At 42.7% G+C, this 16,814-nt stretch overlaps 1 pseudogene; it reads right to left on the bottom strand.

Annotated features, from left to right (window-relative positions):
- Nucleotides 1–3,430: 3,430 nt before the first annotated feature.
- On the bottom strand, nt 3,431–10,332 carry LOC121491995 (annotated as a pseudogene).
- Nucleotides 10,333–16,814: the final 6,482 nt, after the last annotated feature.

Raw genomic sequence — 16,814 nt, forward strand, 5'->3', positions numbered from 1 at the left:
GTTGAGTCTCTGAGGGAGCCCAGCGGAGGGCTGATCAACAGCAGAGGAGCCCTGCCAGCAGAGCCCTCTTCCTCAAATATCTGATTGTAGGTCTCTCCTCCACTAAAACCCATCATGGGGCCCCTTGACTGGAGAATCAAGTGCAGACATTTAGCAAAACCCTTCTCATCTGGCCACAACCCACCTTGGCTGCCTCATTTCCTGCTATCCTCTCCAGGTGCCTTGTGTCCAGCCAGTTGAGATATCCTGCCACTCTATATTTATACAAACTCTCCAGCCTCTGTGCTGTCCTTGTGCTGATTTCTGCATGAGATCCCTTTTCTAACTTTTTCTACCCAGTGAGTCCCTGCACATACTTCAAGGCAAAATCTAACATGGTTTCCTTTGTGATACCTTCATCTTTCCTATCACTCTCAGGCACCATTCACTGTAACAGCATTTATGTCACTTGTATCATCATGAATTTGGTGGCATAGTGGCCATTGCTAAGCACTTGTTATCAGAAGATATGTCAGATCTGGGGACTTAATGAGAAAAATAAACAGTCTTTTTCATCTAGATCATAATCCAATTGGGGAGACAGATGTGCAATGGGTAAGATACAGTGCATTGAGTAGTGCAATGTCAGAAGTACAAAGTGCTGTAGGGAGAGGGGAGAGGGAGTAATTACCTCTCATAGTGGGTGGGAGAGTAGGCAGAGGAGATGCAAAAAGATGTCAGGGTTCAGGGAAGATTTTACTCACACAAAGACATCTCAAATAGTTTATGAATAAATGATATTTCATAAGTAGTGATGGCATAAGAAATAAACCAAAAACTCTAGAATACTTTTATAAGTATAACCAAAATATAGACTAGGGTCCATGTGGCTATTTTCTGCATGAATTTACATTTAAAAAACACATTACAGCTGCCAAAAATAATTTAAAAGTAATTCCAATCTTTATATCTCTTACAGAACATTAAAAATCTCTAACTTGTAAACATAGGCAACATTTCTCAAAATCTTCATACTATATTCCTATTCATAGATGTTGGTGTGGAACATCTCCCCCAAGAAATTCCAAATTCTAAGTCTCTATTTTCATCTTCCCCACCCATAATTTCTATTCCTTCTTTCTTCCCTGTCACCTTCCAGCTTTTTTTTTTTTTAAGATTTTATTTATTCATGAGAGACACACACACACACACAGAGGGAGAGAGAGAGAGAGAGACAGGCAGAGACACAGGCAGAGGGAGAAGCAGGCTCCATGCAGGGAGCCAAACGTGGGACTCGATCCTGAGTCTCCAAGGATCATGCCTTGGGCTGAAGGCAGCGCTAAACCGCTGAGCCACCTGGGCTGACCACCTTCTAGCTTTTTATTTTTTTTTAAATTTTTATTTTTTAAAATGTATTTATGATAGGCACACAGTGAGAGAGAGAGGCAGAGACACAACACAGGCAGAGGGAGAAGCAGGCTCCATGCACCGGGAGCCCGACGTGGGATTTGGTCCCGGGTCTCCAGGATCGCGCCCTGGGCCAAAGGCAGGCGCCAAACCGCTGCGCCACCCAGGGATCCCTGCCTTCTAGCTTTTTAAAAGTCGCATTTACTCCTCCTTCCTTTTACCTTTTTTGACCTAGTGGTCTTGGTCTCTCTCTCTCTCTCTCTCTCTCTCTTTCTCTTTTTCCTTCTCCAGTCCCTCAGTCTGTATCACATAAGATACAGGAATCAGACAGACAAGAACTTTATTAGTGTGTTGGGGACAGAATGGCATATGGGGGGGCAGCCTGGGTGGCTCAGTGATTTAGCGCCACCTTTGGTGCAGGGCATGATCCTGGAGATCAAGTCCACATTGGGCTTCCTGCATGGAGCCTGCTTCTCCCTCTGCCTGTGTCTCTACCTCTCTCTCTCTCTGTTTCTCATGAATAAATAACTAAAATATTTTTTAAAAAGAGTGGCATATGGGAAGGTGGGGGAACACTCACATATTAATAAACCTTGTCCCCATTATACAATGATAGACAAGGTGGAATAGACCATAAACTGTGGAGAGCTGCTCTTGAGCACTAGTTTCTACAATCCAGGAACAGAGAATTTCTAGCTTTGGCTTTACCAATACCTTATGTTGCTCCAGTGGCTGAGGACAGTCCCTACTAATGAATTTCAGCTTAGTCATATCTCCATCTCACGATCTTTGCACTCTATAGTTGGGGCCAACCACCAGAGCATGAATAGAGGTGATACTGAGGCAGATTCAGCGGCTGACAGGGCAGGGATGAGAATGCAGGTGAATTGGGGGTGAACTGAGCTCCCTTCTCTTTGACCAAAAAAAGGGCCATATCTCCCATAAGAGAAACACAACAGAAAGAAAAAGGAATGGCCAAAGTGCAGACATTACCCAATTCCGTAAGATCAACTCCATTATATGTTGGTGGTGGGGAATGATACAATGGTGTAGAAAAATGGACACCTCCGTCCACCACCACCACCCACACACACCTGGGTTGAGAATTCTTTGCATCTTTCTTTCCAGGTATGTCCTTCTGATTACATTTCTTGAAACAATTTTGAACCCCAGAGCAATACCAGTTTTTAACTCCCTAAAGGCAGCATTACTGCATTAGAATAACCCACTGCAGATGATTGCTCATAACCTACTTGGAATGCAAGTTCAGCTACTGGGCTTACTTCAGACAGAAAACATGCTCAAAAGCAGTGCATTGCACTTGCTAGAAAATTCCTAGTGAGCCAACACCATGCCTCATTTGTAATTGCATGCCCCCATGGCTTGTGCAGAGCAGACTAGCATATAGCAACAGAATAAAAAAATATTTAATGCATTGATCTGGATCTGATTTTAACACTATATCTATGATTACCTGTCCATGCCTCTCTTTCTTATACTGTAAAATGGGATTTGGGTTCTCAACCCAAAAGCTTTCATACCCAGCAGGTAAAGTTCAATGTGTGAGCAGCCTGAGAGCACCAGTAGTGAGTAGGGGTCTGTGAAAATATTATATAATGTCAATATATATTAAAGTTGTTTTGCTAACCTACAAAAACAAAACAAAACCCCCCCAAAAAACCACTGTGTTGTCTGATCAGATTTGGCCTCAGACACCAGTTTGAAATGTCTTTAAGGTTTCTTTTTCTCTTCTAACATTCAAGAATGGAGAAAAAAATATGTTGGGAGAGTTTTGGGAGGACTGGTCCACCAGTCCACCAGATACCTCATGGAGATACTACTATGTCCTTAATGTCTGTGCTGTGGGTCCTCACTCAGAGACCTTTGCTCCGTGTCTTCTCCCATTGGTCAATTCACAGATCCCCCAAATAGCTATTGATAACTTTAAATTTAGAAGAAACTACTATAAGCAGAACACAAAGAAGATATTTGAAAGGAACAGCAAGGACGTTTGGAAATTCTTAGTTTATTAGTTGCAGGAAGTAAGACTAGTGCACAGAAGGGTCAGACTAGTCTAAAATGCTGCTGTCAGTCCAGAGAAACAGTAGGGCAATCCCAGAGTCCTGCTGGGAGGGTAGAAACAGCTACCTTTTGCTAGTCTAGGAAGAGAGAGCAAAACCTATCCTATCCTGTTGACAGCCATATCATAGACTGTAATATTCCCTGAGGAAGACATGTCCCAGAATCCACAGGGGCTGCCCATTGGGGAGGGCAGGTTAGTGACTTCAATCCCAACTGTGCCGTAGCCATTGTTCTGAAAAGACAAAGGACATGAGGATATAATCAGGTGAATGGAAAGGCCTTTCCCCACAGGAACTTCCCACCCTATATTCCATGACACCTATAGGGTCTCTGGCTTCTTGTTCACCTTCAGCCCTGCCACTGGTGACTTCCTATAGGTGCCCAGATGTGAACTGGGACACAGAACAGCACTCTGAGCCATCCAATCCCATATCCATGGAGCCTGGAGTGCATACATTCGTTGAGAACATAGATAGATGGAGGCAGAGGTAAAGGTGACCCACTGATGACAAAGGTGATGGTGGGCATGCTCTGTATGGAGTTGCAGTTGACCACAAACTGAAGGAGAAGAAAAGCAAAACTGTAGAGTGCCAGGGGACTGAGGGCCCAGACAAAGGGCCTAAGTTCCCCTTTCCCAGTGAGACTATTTTCCTGACCTTCCAGCAGAGGTTGGTTGAGAGCATGGAAGGCAAAACCCAATTCACAGGCACAAACACTGACCAGATGTTTATGCTTTCCTGAACCTCCTTGGACACATCTCAGCTCTGAGATTTTGGTTGTATTTATATGGCCATAATGAGTTAGGCTCATTTCAGAACACACATTTCTACTGCCAGAATGTAACACTTACAGAGAAGCATGGGCACACCATGCTTGAAGTGTTCTTTTGCAAATTCTCACCCATGCTTGTGTGCATCTATCAATGTACTACACACACACACACACACAGACACACACACACACACCGTGAAGAACCAAGATTTAGTATGACTAAACTAGACTCTTGCATGCAGGAGGGGCAAACTACAGAAGTGTGTATAAGGGGGACTGGGGTAGGCACAGGAGGCTGCTCAGAGTAAAAACCAAAGGAGTACTCCTAGACAAGAAAGAAACCCAAGTGGAATGGACAAATGGAATATGCCTGGCTCTGTTACCTATAGTCAAATGACAGTGGCCACATCAAGGTTAGATGTGTTCCTGAGGCCTGCCCAGGAATAGCCACCCCTCCTGACAACCATTCAGCCCATATTCACAGTATAGAGTTGGTATTATTCCCTCCCCATACCCATTCTTGCATTGAGGGTTTATGATTAAAGGCCATGATGTATCCTCACCTGTTCTATCTGACCAGGGGCTCAGTTCTCTACCATTTCTTCCTCCTGTCTCTCATGAGCTCATTGCACTCAGGCTCCTGTGCTGAGGCTGCCTGTGCGAGGAATCTTGGCTTCTGGTTACTCACAATGCCACTTTGATCTTGCTGGTCTTCACAAAGGAGTCCAAATACTGCCGGGGAATAGTCAGTGGGAAGGTTCCCGTATCCATGATGCCTTGGCAGCCCTGGGAGCACAAGCCAGTGGCCTGGTTACCAAAGAGAAACCTGAGGGGAACACCAATACAAAAAGAGTCAGGTATTTCTAGGGATAACTGGGTTGCACAGTCAGTTAAGAGACTGACTTGATTTTAGCTTGGGTCATGATCTCAGGGTCAGGAAATGGAGTCCTGTGTCAGGCTCCATGCTCAGTGTAGAGTCTGCATGGGATTCTCCTTCTCCCTCTGCCCCTCGCCCCTGCTCTCTCTCTCTCTCTCTCTTTTTTTTTCTCTCTCTCTCTCCCCCTCTCTTTCTTCCAAATCAATCAATCTTTTTTTTTTTTTGAAGAGTCAGGCACTTCTGTCATAAATAAGTCTCACATCCCTTCATCCCTAATCTCCCAACCCTGCAGCTCTGAAAATATGCCACTTCCAAAAAGCCAGGCTATATCTTGACACTGCAATGCATGTAATAATTCTGTGTCTTTGTGACTACTGGAGTAATATTCTCAGTTTTGCTCTGGTAACCACTCCAGCTCTGACTAAAAGCTCTGGGGAGGTAGGGACTGTGTCTTATCCTCTTTACTCTGCCTATATGAGGCCAAGCACATAGTGCCAAATGTAACTAGCACTGGTAATCACTTCATAAATACACATTTGGCCGCCTATTATGTACAAGGCACTCTTACAAGAATTATGGTGGTATAAAGAGGAGTGAATTGTATTCACTGTGTTTAAAGACTACACTCTAATGACATGAGACAACATGTATAGTGTTGTCTTATGTCATTATATTTGGAAGAAAGAGAGGGAGAAAGGCATAACACCATAAGACAGCAGCTGGTAATATCCATAATCTAGTCCTATGTGATTCAGTCCTTAATTCCTCATTCAGCTTTTTCTGCAGCTCTTCACCCTTTCTCTTCACTCCATTTATATTTTGGGCACTGTTGGTGAATCAAGGCACTCGGATATAATGGTGAACAAGACAGGCACCACAAACTTAACAGAAACTCACAAATAGTATTTAATTGTAGCCCTGGTGAGTGCCAGTAAAAAATTCAAGAGGCCGGAGAAGAGGGGACTTGATATACTATGGGGGTGAGAGGCATTGGTCAGACAAGGACTCTTCAGAGAAGAAATGCTTAAAGGGTAAGTGCAATCAGTCCAAGTGCCAAGACCCCTCTATTCCAGCACAGAAAACTACTTGCTAGACATCGAACTGCAATGTCTATTTGTGCACATTGGGCTGGTGCCCATTGTCCTTTATTTGTGCACATTGGGCTGGTGCCCCTGTGTCTACCCAGAGATGAGGAGGTACAAATTGGGACACACGCCACTAATATTATGGGACTGAAAGAGAGACTGGGCCCTTAAGAGACCTTTTTGAAGGAGATAGGACTTTATCTTCGCTCAGAAGGGTGCACACAGGACATGAGGGGGGCACTTCAGGTGATATAGTCAAAAGAGAAGCAGCAAGAAAGTCATGGCGAGGTGTAAGAACATGGTGAAGTCTGTGCTGCACATCAGGAAGTGGTGGGAAGGCTGTACCCATAGGAAGTGCCCAGCTGTTATATCTGGTCTTGAGTGTAAAGAAGTGTTCTTTGAGCCAAAGAAGTGTATCTTTAATTGGCAATGATGGAGATTTCCTGAAGGCCTGAAGTGTAGAAGTAACTGATTCATGGTCCTGAACTATGGGATCAGAAATGCCTGGGCTTAAATTTTTAAATTTGTGAAATATATGACTTTGGATAAGTTACTTAATCTCTGATCCTTGATTTCTTCTTCTGTGCAATGATATATACTACTGATCACCTTACAGTGTTGCAGTGGAATATACATGCAATAATATATATAAAATATTTAGCACAGTATCTGGCACATAGAAAACATCAATGACAACTTTTACTCTTACTTATGAAGGACTTGGTAAAGACTGTGCTACTTGAGATAATGAAGTTTCAGGGAACAAAGACATGGGTTCACAGAAGTCTAGGCATGACCAACCTACTAACATGACAAGGCTCAATGACAAGTCAAAAACTTTAGTCTAGAGCTAGATGCCAGAGTCTACTGAGCTCCTGGAACAATGAGCCTGAGGGTTTGCTGATTCTTTAAGAAGTTTGTGCCAGTGCAAGAACAGGAAATATTGTCACATGGAAGGAACACCCTGGGGTATCCACAATCCATAGGAACTTTCCTCTGTACTTACTCATCAATGGCAACCTGCCAGTACATTTCTCAAGTGACTGGAGTCCAGACGATCTCACCAGAATAAAATTGGGTGTCCACACCTCCCAGGATGAGCTCCCCATCATACCCATAGGTTGGTTGGCTGGGAAGAAAAGGAGAAGAGCATGAGTTCCTACAACTCACATAGTCAGGCAGCTCCTCCCTTCACTTTACTGTCCCTCTGTCTTTCAGATGCAGAAGAACCACAGAGGTCATCCTCTAACCTGCTCTTCAGACTACCAGGCACAAGGCACAAGGGAGAAGAGGTTCCTCAGAGGAACACCCAAAGTATCAGAGAACTGGAAACACAGACTATTCCCATAAAAGAGAAGATGGAATTGGAAACCAGACCTGTGAAAACAAACTATCAAAGAATCCCAGGGAAACCCTCCTGGGGACAAAGTGAGAACAAGAAGAAATATCTCAAAGAGCACCTGGAATGGAGCCTGACAGAGAGAGATCTCTAGTGTGCAGTGAAGGGGATGCTCCTGTCATGCTCGGATTGGTTACTAGACAGTATTGAGGGGATTCAGACCACTTCTGTTCCCTATCGTAGGCCTGCTGGTCATTGAAGAGAGATATTTGGATTCAGGTACCCAGAGTATCATGTGATTAAGAAGAAGAATCAGTAAATACAGTTTGCCATAAAAGTTCAAAGCCAGTAGAGTAGGAAAAGTGCTAGATTTGTGCCCAAGATATTTGCATTTGAGTCATGGCTTCATACCTGCCAGACCTTGCTCAAATTTGACCACCTGTTTGAGCCTGCATTCCTCTGTGGAAAAATGAGGCTAATAACAAGATTTTTGAGATGTCATGTGAAGTAATAACTACAAGACCTCATTGTAGAGCCAGACATATTATAAATATCATTTATTGTTGTCCTTTTTATTATATTTTGTATTTATTATATTAATAAGAAATCATGTGGCTTCTTCTAAAGCTTTACAGCTCTGTGAATCAAATACAACAATCTCCACATTTACTAATTAAATCTTGAGGGACTGTAGTTCATTTTAAGGAAAGAGTTATCTTATGTCTTTGGTCTGAATTAAAAATTCTTCTAGTGCTGGGACACCTGGGTGGCTCAGCTCAGTCAGTTGGGTGTCTGCCTTTGGCTCAGATCATGATCTCAGGGTCCAGGGATCAAGCCCCCTGTTGGGCTTCTCTCCTCAGTGGGGATTCTGCTTCTATCTCTCCCTTTGTCCCTCTTCCTGCTCATACCCTCTCTCTGTCTCTCTCTCTGTCAAATGCATAAATACAATCTTTTTTAAAAACTCCTCTAGTGCAAAAAATAAAATTCCGGCAGAACTGTAACTACACATTTTCAGAAATACATGTAATTCATATAGCAGGTTATACTCATTGTGTCAGGATATGTTAAAACCTCAGTCCTGTCTGATGTTGACTTTTTGAAAGCCCCCATAGCGCCTCATTTGCTAAGACCTACCCAAGACAAGTATGCTCACCAAGAGAAGTAGAAGCTGAAGATGGGCTAGGTGAGCTGGCCCTGCTGCACCATGCTCTGCATGACTGTGGGGCTATCCCCCACTGCCAAGTTGGGGTAGGCCATTCCCAGGATACCATCAAAGTTTGCATAGTAGAAGGGGTTGCTGGGTTCAATCTCACTCAGACCAAATTCCTGGCTATTGATGATGATGTTCTGAACCTGGGACAAGCAGAAGGAAAATTCAAGTGGTCAAATCCTTCCCAGACTTAGGTGCCCAGGGATAGAATCTACACTTTTCTAAGGGAGGAAGTTGGCTTCTTTCATACTTAGCTCACTCATGAGGTGGGGTATAGAAGATGAAGGGACAACAGTATCACCCAATGATGTGGGTGTTGGGGAAGCAGAGGCCACTGTGTTCTGGAGTTAGAATTTCCACTTCCATGGACAGTGAAAGGACAGTGGCTGGTTTTATATTGAACAATCCACCTGCACAGGTGACATAGGAACTGTGGGTGATTGATGTAAAGAAAAGAAAATAGTAAAAGGAGGGTCTTTAAATACCTAGAGTGAAATCATGTGGAGGAGGAGGCAGGTGTGCTCCCTGTGGCTACAGAGGGCAGGTTAAATACGCGGAGCAAAGTCATGGGGAAGCACAATGTGCTGCAATCAGGACTGCATGGGGGAGAGGTGACAATTTTTGTTTTGGGAGAAAGGCTTAATTAGATGGCATCTAATTAAGCTTTCCAACAATAAGCTTCTGGGAATTTGTATCTATTTAGTAATCTGACAGATTAAAGCACTAGAAAAGGGGAGCCAAAGAGCAGACCTACAGAAGGATGAAAACAGCACTTACAGTCACACTGTCATATCCCAGGAGCACAGTCAGGCTACCACTTCCATAATACAGTGTATAGTTTTAGTCCATTGTTTCTGTAGGTAGAGGAACTGCTGGGGCTGAACGTGTTGTGATTGGCTGTGTAAGTTTAGAATGGAACGTTAATACACTTTCCAAAATACTTGGAGGACATATATCCTTGATGGCCTAAGACCATCAGACCAAGTCTGGGATTGGGCCTCAGCCTCAGATCCTTTGTGCTGAAGATAATCTGTGGCCCCAGAAAAGTCTGTCCCCTTGGGAAACAGATGCTACCCCAATTCCTTCCAGTTCCTAAGGGATTGCTCAACACAAAAGTGCCAGGAATTGGGTCCCATAGGAGAGAGCTGAGGAAAGGGAACAGTGTAGAAAGGAATGGAAGCTTTAGTCTATTTCTGCTGTCTCTCTCCAGGGCTGTAGTACTTGTGAATTGTAGACCAAGTCAAGGTTTCCAGATGGTCTGAATTTAAGGAGGATGAGATCATGGGTATGCACCAAGAACTCTGGACTTGGAAGCTGAGTTTGTGTTCAATACTGACTCTACCCCACTCTCTGATCCTATCCACAGGTGCATGGTGATAATGGAATACTCACAGCAGGCCTGGCTCTGGCAGTAGGTGGAGGGCACCCACAGGTTGGAGGAGCCTGTATCAAAGAGGACCAGGAAATTTTGTGGTGGTGTCTCAATGCTGATCTCTCCAAAGTAGTAGGACTGCAAAGAAAAGTTTATCACTCTCATTAAGCAGCCAAACCTCATCCCGAGGATGGAGAACAAGTTGACTCACTAGAAACCACATTTTCTCCAAATTATATTCTTCTCTTTCCAGAAGTGCTCCTTCACATCTGGAACCAGATCCCCTCGATATTCCCCATTTTTGTCCCTAATTGCAAGATTTTGACTAGGTGAGAATTAGTCTGGCAAGACAATCTTTTCTCCCAAAGCCTTTTATACTTTTTATCAGTTGATACCTCCATGGATTTACCATTTTATGCCAGAACATGGAAAGTTGGAGAAGCAATGACTTTTTTCTCCACTCCCAGTGTCCATCCATCCTCCCCACATCACACACACACACACACACACACACACACACACGCACACACACCTCTTTCTCTTCCAGTATTAGATATTTCCCCACCATTTTCCACCTTCTGGTCACACAGTAGCTAAGGCACCAAGAAACCTAGAATGAGAGGTAACACGGAAAACAAGAAGATAACTTCACTGAGACACAGGTTCAGTTCTAAGTAAATTCAGGCCAGCCATGTCACTTACCTGCTTCTTCTTCTACCATTTATAGAAAGGGGAAGTCCAAGTAGGAGATCCCTAGGGGGCTTCTAGACCTGACATTCATGTAAAACCTCACTAAAGACAATCTAGAGGACACCAGTATTATGAGATGCCCTGAGCAGACACTGCAGCCTCAAGAACATTCAAATAGTTGCTCTGAGTACCAGTGTATGTTTCTAAAAGGGAAGATATATAGCACCTAGAGCCACTGGAGATTTTGCCTGGCAGCTTTGCACAGGCTTTCCTTCTTTCCCCTGCAGCTCATTACTGGGACTTCCTTTGGCTCTCTCATCTGACTTGAATATGGTCACTGTGAATCTCTTAACCATATAAATGGAGCTTTAGAGAGTGAGCCAGTAATTAGAGGAAAGAAGGAAGCAAAGGGATTATTATAGTGTCAGGTGGTACCAACTCATTATCCAGATACTTTCCATAGGAAAGTGAGACGTATGTTTAGTGAAAAGCCCAAAATCAGAGCTAATGAGAGGTCTAAAAATATCCAAGAGTGGTTATTAGCCAAAGGTTATGGATACCACTTCCCCCTTCACTTATATTCAGGTAGTTGGTGAAGGGCTCATAAGCAACAGCATCATTATTGAAAAGATTCTTGGCACCTAGGTCAACCTTTGGGTGGTTCCTCAGAATGTCTCTAGGACACCCCGCTCTTCCAACACCTGGTAGATGGATTTGCCTTTCTTCAGGATAATTCTGTGGAGAATAGGGCAAACAAAAGGAGTGAGCTTCACCTTCCCCATTATAGCAATCCCTTCAATGACCTGATCTGCAGTTTTCAAACCTCCTTAGTACTCTACTCTAGAAGAGCCTCTGATAAGAAATCCTCCCAGATTTCAGTGAATTCTGACCACTGTAGTCACTCCAGCATTTCCAGCAGCATTTCTAGCCTGAAAATCCACTACAATGTATATTGGGGGTTTTCTGCTTTCATATTGTTTCCAAGGAATAAATTTCTGTTTATCCAAAGTCCCTTCTATAAATTTGAGACATGAGCCCTGTATCTCTCTTTCTTAGCCAACAAAACACCAACCTACCTTTACAAACACACACACACACACACACACACACACACACACACACACAACATCATCATCATCATCATTATCCATCTTAAGTCTTTGGTCCCTGTGGTTTGGGGATTAATGTACCAAGACACAATCTGCCTGTTTTTCCATGAGATCTGCAGGAGAAGGCTCTATCCAGCTTCTGATGCTATCTTAGGGCTGAAATTCAGAATGAAGCTGAATCCCTATACATACCTTTCCACACCCGCTGAGATGTGTAGGCAAACCAAGATCAAGACCAGGATCTTCATGGTGCTGATTTCAGTGGCCCACAGACACACAGGACACAGTGGCGCACGCAAGAGTTGGAACAGACAGAGGAAGACTGAGCCTCTTTTTTATCCCCTGGTCTCCCTGCACTTTCCACCTGTTGGTCTGTGGCCTTCTTAGCCTTGTACCAGTTTGTGCCCCTACGTACCCATGGATTATGTTTGTTTCTCCTCTGGCAAGTACCTTGGTCTTTAATATCCACTTTGTAGTCAATTTAAAAAATTATTAGTGGCTTTGCTGATCGAATCCATAGATTAGGATGTGATAAGGAATGCGAATGCACTGGGGACAAAGGATCCTGGTGCCTGCATCTACTGGGAAATGGGTGCTAGCAACTTCTGCCAGAACAATGGAACAATCTGTTCTTTGGCTCCAAAGTCCATGTGCTTTCTGGAGATTTACAGTAGACTTTTCACTTCTTCCCCTTTTCCTTCTTGTTCCTTTCATCAGACTCAACTATAGTCTTCTGCTGTGATTCTCATAGCCCATGACACTCTGATCTGTATTTTCAGTTTCTTAGTTCTCAATTAGCCAGCATTGATGGAATGTCCACTTCTGCAGTAAGCTCTGGGAGTACAAAGAAATTTCAGAAATGGTCCTTGTATGCAAAGTTGGCATCCTGCCTAATGACACATAATTTAATTACAAGGTGATGTGATGGCTACAGCATTCAAATGTGTTGAATGATTGAGTGATAAGAACAGTATTCATGAAGCAAGCACAGACAAGAAGTGATACCTCTTGGGAGGATGGAAAAGCCTTCAGGGAAGAGGTCACATTTGAGTTAGGATCTTGCAGGATGGTAGATGAGAATATGATGAAAGCGGAAAAGCCACTGGAAGCAGAAACAAAGCCTGAGCAATGGCACCCAAGAGTGCAGTTTGTGTCAGGAAGTCAGAGAACACTGTGACCAGTGTGGCCAGAAGAGCAATTCCTAACATGGCCCCTATAAGCCAAGACCTACCCATAGGAACGGCACTGCGTCTGCTCAGTCCTCTTCATGTCAATTAGCTCTGGAAATTATTTTCTTTGAAAAATTATTTTATACTCAGGATTCCCTCACAATAGAAAGAACTGTAAAAATAAAAGGAAAATTCTTGATTCTTCAAAATTATATGAAAGCAGCATATATTCAGTATCCACAGGATTTTAACTTCTATTCTATCAAACTATTTATTATTATGTCTCATACTGGTGGAACACACCCTGGAGCACCTGGATAAACCTCCTGGAGCATAGCACTAGGTGTTCACATGGGCGTGACTGGATGGTGAGGTGGACCTCATACACCATGCTAAGTAAAATGGACTTTATTCCTTAAGCAGTAAGGATCCATTGATTTTTTTTTTTTAAATCCCAGAAATGACACACTCAATGTCTTCTATATACCCTATGTACTAGTTTCTAGATTGGAGCCTTTATTTATTTATTTATTTATGCTTTGACTTCATTATCTTTTTATTTTTTCATTATCTTTTTTTAATAATAAATTTATTTTTTATTGGTGTTCAATTTGCCAACATACAGAATAACACCCAGTGCTCATCCCGTCAAGTGCCCCCATCAGTGCCCGTCACCCAGTCACCCCCACCCCCCGCCCTCCTCCCCTTCCACCACCCCTAGTTCGTTTCCCAGAGTTAGGAGTCTTTATGTTCTGTCTCCCTTTCTGATATTTCCTACCCATTTCTCCTCCCTTCCCTTCTATTCCCTTTCACTATTATTTATATTCCCCAAATGAATGAGAACATATAATGTTTGTCCTTCTCTGATTGACTCATTTCACTCAGTATAATACCCTCCAGTTCCATCCACGTTGAAGCAAATGGTGGGTATTTGTCATTTCTAATGGCCGAGTAATATTCCATTGGATACATAAACCACATCTTCTTTATCCATTCATCTTTCGATGGACACCGAGGTTCCTTCCACAGTAGATTGGAGCCTTTTAGAGTGTATGGTAAAAGAGGCCAGTTTACAAAATGATTCCCTAAGTAAAGTTGTCGTGGGCATGAGAGAAGCAACTAGAACTTTGACATGAATCTACCTTGAAGCCTTTGAGCTATACACAAATCTAGAGAGTTTCTAATTTCATATATATGATTTAATACTTCTTTATAGAAATAAATTATTAGAGAGAAACTGGAAAATCTACAGAAGATATGCTTATAACTACAATTCCCACTTATCGACTTTGGACCAGGCACATATTTCATTTAACCATTGTAACCACCTTAGAAGCCTATTTAACTTCCCTATGATCACGTAGTTAATCAAAGGCAGAGCTGGGACTTCAAGTCTGGTTTGCCTGAACTCAACCTGTATCTAAGCCTGGGGTACTCACACTCACTCTGCCTCAATGTGCTCCAAAGTATCAGCTTTAATGATAATGACAGAAATTTATATTTAATTTAATTTAATTTTCTGTAGAAAGGGATTCTAATTGCTTTTCTCCCACTCTCTGCTGCTGTATGTGCTGCTGCCTTCTGTTGGCAATATTCCTAACTTAACAAAAACAGGGTTTGGGAAGCTTTCATGTGACTCTTCAAAAAACAAATGAGAAAGTGACAAAAGCTCCCAACATCGTGTCCACAGCTCACTTTCCCATTTGGAGACAACTGGTGCCTGCTCATTAGTCATGCCCATTAAGCCTGCATCCTGGCCCTTTGTCCACCCATGTCAAACCTGCCAGCCATTCCTGGGATTTTTCTATCACTCATCTGTGCTTCTGACCTCTTGTCAATCCCTTAACACTGCAGGCTCTCTTACTGTACTTACCAAGTCTTCTTTGCAGCAAGACACTATTAGTACATAAGCTCTCTAAGTCTGCTTCCTCAACATGAGATGAGATGTTTGTGTAGCACAGTCACTGGATTCTCTTAGAGATACATGATTTGACTATTTGTCTTCTCTCTCCCACTAGCATTTAAGGTCTTGTAAAAGCCTGGGTATTGAAATACCACTCACTGTCTTCTGCACAGTAGCTTCCACTCAGAATTATCTACCAGTAAAGGAAAGAGGGGAGCAGGAAACATAGGCTTCCATCCTCAGTTAGTCAAGGGGTGCTCAGGGACCTTCTCTTCAAGGTACTGGGTCTGTTAGGATGTCATTACTCTAGCTCTTTCCAGTGTTAAAAGCAGGGAATATATTTATGGGTACACATATTTCTATATCAACTGATTCATATATATTTTTAAAATCATGATTCCCTACTGATACCTCTGAGTCCAACACCACAGGGTTCATTCTAGCCTTTCCTTGTATCCTATTTGTAACTGTTTCTCGGACTGTGAAAAGCATGGCTCTTCTTACCCAACCATATGTTTCCTTATGTGTTTCATTCTGGAATACACATAGAGCAGTTTCAGAATTGCTAATTTACATACTTGTAAACAGCAAATTTGCTAAGACTACTATATTTTTCCATAGTTCCTTTTGTCTTCAGCCTTTCAATATAGAAGCAAGTGCTATTTTCCAAAGTTACTAAGGTTAGTTCTTCCCATCCCTAATTCCTTTAATGTGATTATGTTGTTGTATTTTCTTTTTTATTTATTTTTATTTTTATTTATTCATGAGAGACACAGAGAGAGAGAGAGAGGCAGAGACACAGGCAGAGGGAGAAGCAGGCTCCATACAGGAAGCCCAACATGGGACTTGATCCCCAGTCTCCAGGATCACTCCCTGGGCTGAAGGAGGCCCTAAACCGCTGAGCCACAGGGGCTGCCGATATTTTCTTTTCTTTTTTTTTTTTTTTTAAAGACTTTATTTATTTATTTATGAAAGACACAGAAAGAGAGGCAGAAACACAGACAGAGGGAGAAGCAGGCTCCCTGTGGGGAACCCAATGTGGGACTCAGACCAGGGAATCTGGGATCATGACCTGAGACAAAGGCAGACACTCAACCACTGAGCCACCCAGGGCCAGCAACAGGGACAACAATACAAGTCCCTGTTGTATTTTCAATACAGTTAAATACATTTGTTACTCCTTATATTTCAGTTTTGATTTGATTTTATTTGTTTTTGTGGATCACGTGAGGCATTTTCATGGTTCTAAAAGTCAGAATTATACAAATATGAGTACTCAGCTAAATGTCAACCCCCTCCTTCCCTTGTACCTTCTCCTCAGTCTCCCATTCCTTCAATCCCATCTCCACTCAACTCCTACAGGTACCAATCTCATTATTTCCATGTTTATCCTTTCTGTATTACTCTGTGCATAAATTAGCAGACATGTACTTTCTTATAACCTCTTCCTTCTTACATGAAAGATAGCATGCTATAGATGTTCTTTTGTGCTTTTGTTCTCTTGACAATATTATAGCTGCTGTCTAAGTGATGTGCTTAGATGACAACACCAAGAGTATGAATGTAAATATAGAAGAAAAGAGACCCCAAGAAGAGACTTAGAGCTCCCCTAGCCTAAGTGATCAGAAATAAGAGACGTCACTACAGAACACTATGAAAGAATGACCATTCAGGTAAAAACAAAACCAAGAAGCACAGTGAAGAGTGTGTCAAGGAGGACAACGTGACCAAGTGTGTCAATATTGCTGCTGCCTCAAGGAAGGTTGGAACTGAGACTTAGCCACTGCAAATAACAGCATGGGCACTACCAGTTACCTTGGC

This window comes from Vulpes lagopus, chromosome 5 (genome assembly GCF_018345385.1).
Source record: "Vulpes lagopus strain Blue_001 chromosome 5, ASM1834538v1, whole genome shotgun sequence".
Lineage (NCBI taxonomy): Eukaryota > Metazoa > Chordata > Mammalia > Carnivora > Canidae > Vulpes > Vulpes lagopus.